This window comes from Malaclemys terrapin, chromosome 5 (assembly GCF_027887155.1).
Source record: "Malaclemys terrapin pileata isolate rMalTer1 chromosome 5, rMalTer1.hap1, whole genome shotgun sequence".
NCBI lineage: Eukaryota > Metazoa > Chordata > Testudines > Emydidae > Malaclemys > Malaclemys terrapin.
Genome location: NC_071509.1, coordinates 81,695,837 through 81,701,840, shown reverse-complemented (window position 1 = coordinate 81,701,840; position 6,004 = coordinate 81,695,837).

The window sequence follows — 6,004 nt, the reverse complement described above, 5'->3', positions numbered from 1 at the left end:
CTAGTATGGACTCAATGAAAATAAAAAAATCGAGCAAAAATGTGCAGTTATTCATAATGAAGACAGAGTTCGAAAAGGATGCCCCTGGTTACAATGATTTGGGATACTGAACTTCAAAACATTTGACCCATAATATTTGCTCTTTTGGCAGTCTTAAAAGAAAAGCCTCCTGCCAGATTTGCCAAATCTCTCTTATTTAAATTGAGGTCTATTATCTCAAGCAATTTTGGATGATCACAGATGCCTCAGTATCCCACAGGGAAAGGGGTGGTCACTCAGTCAGACAAGATCCAGACTATTTAGGACTTCGCAGATCAAAACGAATATTTTAAAATCAGAACTCAATTGTTAGCCAATACACCGAGCATAGGTCTCTTCATTCTACCATTCTTAAAAAGCACAGGCAATTGCATTCTGCACTGCCTGCAATTTTCAACTAGTTTGAAAGTGGAGATTGTACAGAAAAATGATATGACCTAGAAAGTGTTAACAGCTCAGAGAGATGTGAATTTATATCTTATTTACTTTTTACATGTTTATTAACAACCCTCTAAAAACTTAAAACTGAATCTTTTCAAGTCAATTTTTTTCTTCTGCATTATGTAAATGGTGCTTGCTAGCTAACATCCATCATTATGGCAACCTCTCACGCTCTAGCTCTAGAAGACTTTCATGAACACTTTCTTCCACTCCTTGAAGAAATAAGATTGTATTTAAACTGTTAAGTCCTCAAAGGTGGAGATGTTGCTGCTCCAAAAGTATTTGATGGAAGGCCAAAGGCAGCATTCCATCACACGCTGGAGGTAACTCTTGGGGTTCTTTTGACCCTAAGCAAACCACCAGCTGTCCACCCTATCAGCCCACATTCACACTGGCAGAAATTAATAAAAATTTTGCTACCATCTGTTTTGCCTCTTTGGTAAGCCAGTCCTGCCACCACCAGTTGAAGCCTTGATTAAAAATATAACAGGAAACCCCATAACTACTCGTGTGATCCTCCCCAACTGAGAACAGCACAAGCTGATGCCACCCAGTAGCCCTCACTCTTCAGTTCACCAGCATTTGAAAGCATTATTATGGTATTTAGGAGACCCAAGAAATCACATTTTATGGATTATATATAATTTGTGGGCCTACAAAGATGACACAGCTTTATTAGTACTGGTTGCAGTTTGCTCAGCCGTACTTGCTTAGGCTAATCATAGATTTGTCAAGAAAAACACATCACACCAGTATAGCTAGAGCTATTGCTTGGCAGAATAGTGAAGAGAACAAATGTGCTTTAGTCAAACAAGTTACTGGGCTCAAAATGGGTAGACTGAAATTTAATGGGCTGTAATATACAGAAGGCCAGAGTAGATGATCTAGTGATTTTTTTCTGGGCTTAAATGCTATGAAATCTATGAAGAGTTTAGGGGAAAGATGGAAAAGTGTCAGTATAGTATCTTCCTTACCCAGAATGGGGGGTTTGGATAAATATGCATGTTTATTATCCATAGTCTTAAACAAAAAAAGGAGGTTGTCCCAAGCACTGCTCTATCCTTCAGTGCATTTGTTGATTTTAATAAACTTTCCTTTGCTGAGCAGATCCCCAGTTCTGGAGCAAAAAGGGTGGGGAATGTCTGTCCTTCCCTTTGCACTGGTAGGGACACAGAGCCAGTATACCATGGTGTTTTTTGGTTGCTGTGGCTTGGAAAGCATTTATAATTTAACTTGGTCATTCATTTCTACTTTTAATGGATCAATTTAGAAGCTTAACTGATGAATAATATACCTGGGGGAAAATATAAGTCAGATGCTGCTCATATGCCAGGTGCGTAACTTTGGAACACTGGTATTCCACAGCAGTTTCTCTGTATTGGAACAGAAGGTTGAGTCAATGAGCCAAACAACCCTAGACTCCTAGCATGAAGGATGGAATGAAAGGGGAGTTCTGCCTCCAAATCTGAAACCTGGATTTGTCCCTCTGTTCTATTTGTAATATTAGCAATTGTGAAAGAATGGTTTATGTTCACTGAAACTGCTCAGCTGATTTAAATACAAAGAAAGTTTCTTGTAAGATTTCATAAATTGATTTCAAATGAAACCACTGATTTCACTATATCAAAACAAAATTTAATATCAAAATATTTTCCCCTATGATGTACAACAATAAATATATTTACAATATTTGCCTAATTAAGGTAAATTGAGAAGATTTTATACAGGTTAAAGTACATTTATTTATACTTTTATCAGATTTTTCTTGCCAAGTACATGTCAACCTGTAACTTGAACTAGCACTTAGAAGATAAATTATACAAGACTAACAACTGTCCACCATAATATTTGAAACGCTGAACTTGACAGACTATAGATGCCTTTGCATGTCGATAATACTTCTCTTTCATCAATGGTAGAAGTGTGCTCTCTGTAGTAGATACTGGAGAAATTCCCCAGATTCCACTTTGTATTCCTAATCTCCATTTTGTATTCCTAGCTTCCTTCTTGAATAAGCAGGAGTCACTTCACTACTGAGAAGCTGTAGGTCACATACCGTTGGATGCTTTAGGTCACATGACCAGTGCTGCAAGTAGAATGAGGTATGGCCACAAGTATTTCTGGGCTGAGCATGCCCAGTAGAATGTAGGTTACTAAATGTTGCATCTGAAGAAGTGGGTTTTTTACCCATAAATGCTTATGCCCAAATAAATCTGTTAGTTTTTAAGGTGCCACCAGACTCCTCATTGTTTTTGTGGTTACTAAATGAGGTATGGCCACAAAATAATGGAGAACTGGAGCATGAGAAGTAAGGTCAGACGAGGTAATCCTGGCTCTGAGATAAAACAACACAAGTGAGTATGTGCAGAATGAGACAATTCTTGGCAATGAGCACCTGCAGTATAAGGGTAGGGAGAGGACAAACAGCTCCAGCCTGGATGGTTTGGAGCAGCTTTGTCCAATAGCCAAGAATGAGGTAATGTTTTGAGCATGCTCAATAAACAGGAATGAGACAATGTTTAGATTGCGAGAATTCTCAATAGAGGTCTGACAGTATAAAAAGCAGACAACCAGTAGACAAAGATTGGAAGTCAGGAGCTAGTGAGAAGAACTACTAGAAAGAAGTGAAAAGCTGAAAGATCAACCAGAGCTGACTGACTGACCAGAGCAGCAACAGCAGCAGACAAACAGCTGGAATCAATGGATAGTGTAAGCTTGCTAGGTTTTAATTATAGTATAGAGGAGGACAGTTTTTGTATGTGCATGTTTGAGATGTGCGTGTGTGTTAATTGTAATTTTCCTATGTAAAACCTAGAGTACAATTTAAGAACTGTTGTTAGCAATCTGTTACAGACTGACCATCGGTAGCAGAACGCACCGCTTAGAATCGTTTACGGTGTTTGCTATTGCAGTTTGAGTGCTCTTTAACTTGCAACAAGGGATTTGTGTCTAATTCATGTTTTTAGATTACACTGTAGTAGAGATGATTAGTTATATTAAATAAAAAGATACTTTGATTTGGAAAAAATACTGCCTGTGTCAAGCACTTTATCAGAAGGTTATACCCATGTCCTCCAAGCGGTTTCCTTAATTATCCTGGAGACCCATACCTCGAAAAGGACAGATTAAGGGGGCGATGGGCACTCCAAAGCCTATTTTTGGGGTAACATAGCTATGATGCTATGGGTTTTTTTACCTCACATTGTTATCCTTTGGTTTTTGAAGTGCTGAGAACATATGCAAGTATGTTTTGTTATTCTTGAGCGATCAGCCATTATACCTTCCTACTTAAATCCCCCCTACAAACTCTCCACCATCACATCACCTACAAGACTTATTAAAAGAACAAAACAGAAATAAAGATGTGCTCCTGCCTAAACTGAATACCATGTGATACTACCATAAATTTTTCATGTTTCTGCTCCTTTTGTTATTATCCTCAGTTGTACGGTCATGTCTATAATAAAAAAATTAAGATATATGGGGCAGGGAGCTGTCTTTCTTACTCTGTTAAGTGCCTAGCATGCTTCTGAACACTACAAAACTATTTAGATAAGCCAGCATCCTAAATGTCATGTGCTAGTCTAGGTTGTGCATTATTTACTTCAAATTCTTCTGATCTTGATGTGGTCATGTATCAACCCTGCTCCCTGTATATTTTTCATTTTCCTAAATGTTGCTCACTGTGAAGTTTATTCCCGAGATCAGCAAATCTTGTTCTTGAGGGAATCAATAGGGCGTTATACATACATAAAATTCACCTGAGTATATTCTCCCAGAGAGCACTGCATCTTATATAAATTGCATATTATAGGATTTTTCCGTGTTTTACTTCCCTAATTACTCAGTTAAAAATAAAATAAAAAAATGGGCATTATGGTTAAACATCTCCCCATATTTCCATATGTAATCATAACTAACTGTAGCCAGAGATTTATTTGCCAAATTCCCGAGGAGGAAACCACACATGGATTTTGAATCTATGGACTGCAAAACATAATCTTCTAATACATTTAGGAAACTGTAACTCACACAAAATATGTAGAGGAAGAGAAAAATAGACACAGCGTACGATCTAATATCAAAGATACCTATCCTTCCTTTCCATAGTATGCTGTATTTTAAAACTGTCCTCCAATATAAAAATTAGCAAACAAAACTATATTTAGTGACAATTAAGGATGTAACAGGACACATTCCAGCCAACCAAAACATGAGCAAGGAAATAAAAAGTTAAAAAGATAGTCCTTTCAAACTTCATATTGCCTCCAAAGCTATTGATAATGCACTCCAATGTTCCATGAGGCTTTCACTTCCATCTCCAGCAGATACCCAAAAGCAAGACGTACACACCTTCTAATATAAACTCTTAACAGTGACCTCCTATGCTTTTACATAAACAGATCAGCACATCTGATCATTATATATTCCACACATTTATGAAGTTATTCTGCCTTAACACTCCTAGGGTCACTGTTAAGATTTTGTATTAGGGTGGAAGTCTAATGAAGCTGGGGTATGCATTACTTTTCGGTATCTGTGGGAGATGGAAGAAAAAGTTTTACGGAGTGCTAAAGTGCATTATCAACAGTGTATGTGTCTTTCTCAAATACAGCCTATGTATGTATTCTGGAATCAGCATATGAGGAGCAACAATGTAGCCAACGGGCATGGCCCAGAGTATTTTAGATTTCTTGCAGAGGGGAACAAAGAAAAGAGACAATTCAGCAGGGAGGGGAAAATCAGCAGGAGGGAAGAATTTTAAACTCTTAAATCTTTCTGTATCACATCAACCCGACACAGCCGGTTGAACACTCTGAGTTCTTTGTTGGTTGATATGGTAATATTACTGTTATTGGTAATATTGCTTGGAATGCACGAGGGGGTATTGGGGGCTGGCTCTGGGAGGAGGCTCAGGGCTGGGGGTGCAGGAGGGGGTGAAGGGTGCAAGCTCTGGGAGGGAGTTTGGGTGCAGAAGGGGACTCCAGGCAGAGTGTTCAGGTGCAGGAGGGGGTATGAGGTGCTGTCTCCAGGAGGGAGTATGGGGGGCTGGCTTTAGAGCTTGGGGAGCAGGAGGGGGTATTGGGCGCTGGCTCTGGGAGGGGGCTCAAGGCTGGGGCTTGGGTGCCAGAGAGGGTATTGGGGGTTGGCTCTGGGAGGGGTCTCTGGGCTGGGGCAGGGGCTTGGGGTGCAGGAGGGGGTATTACCATTACCAAGTTGTCACTCTGAGTTTGTGACAATCTAAAACAGCTATGAGAGGCTGCAAATTCTGTTCTCATATTCTCTGGAATAATTCCAGTTATACTGACAGTTAATGAAATTACTGTGCACATACTTGAGTATCTGAGAATGGAATTTAGCCTTAAAAAGTTTAGTTACTACAAAAGGCTCATATCTTAGCATCAATCTTTGCACATCAGTAGAAGCTCTACTGCAGCTCAAGGTAGCAGCTCAAGGTAGCATATAGTCCTAATATTATAGGCTAGGCCCATGGATCATAAAAATATACTTTGGCCCTCTTCAC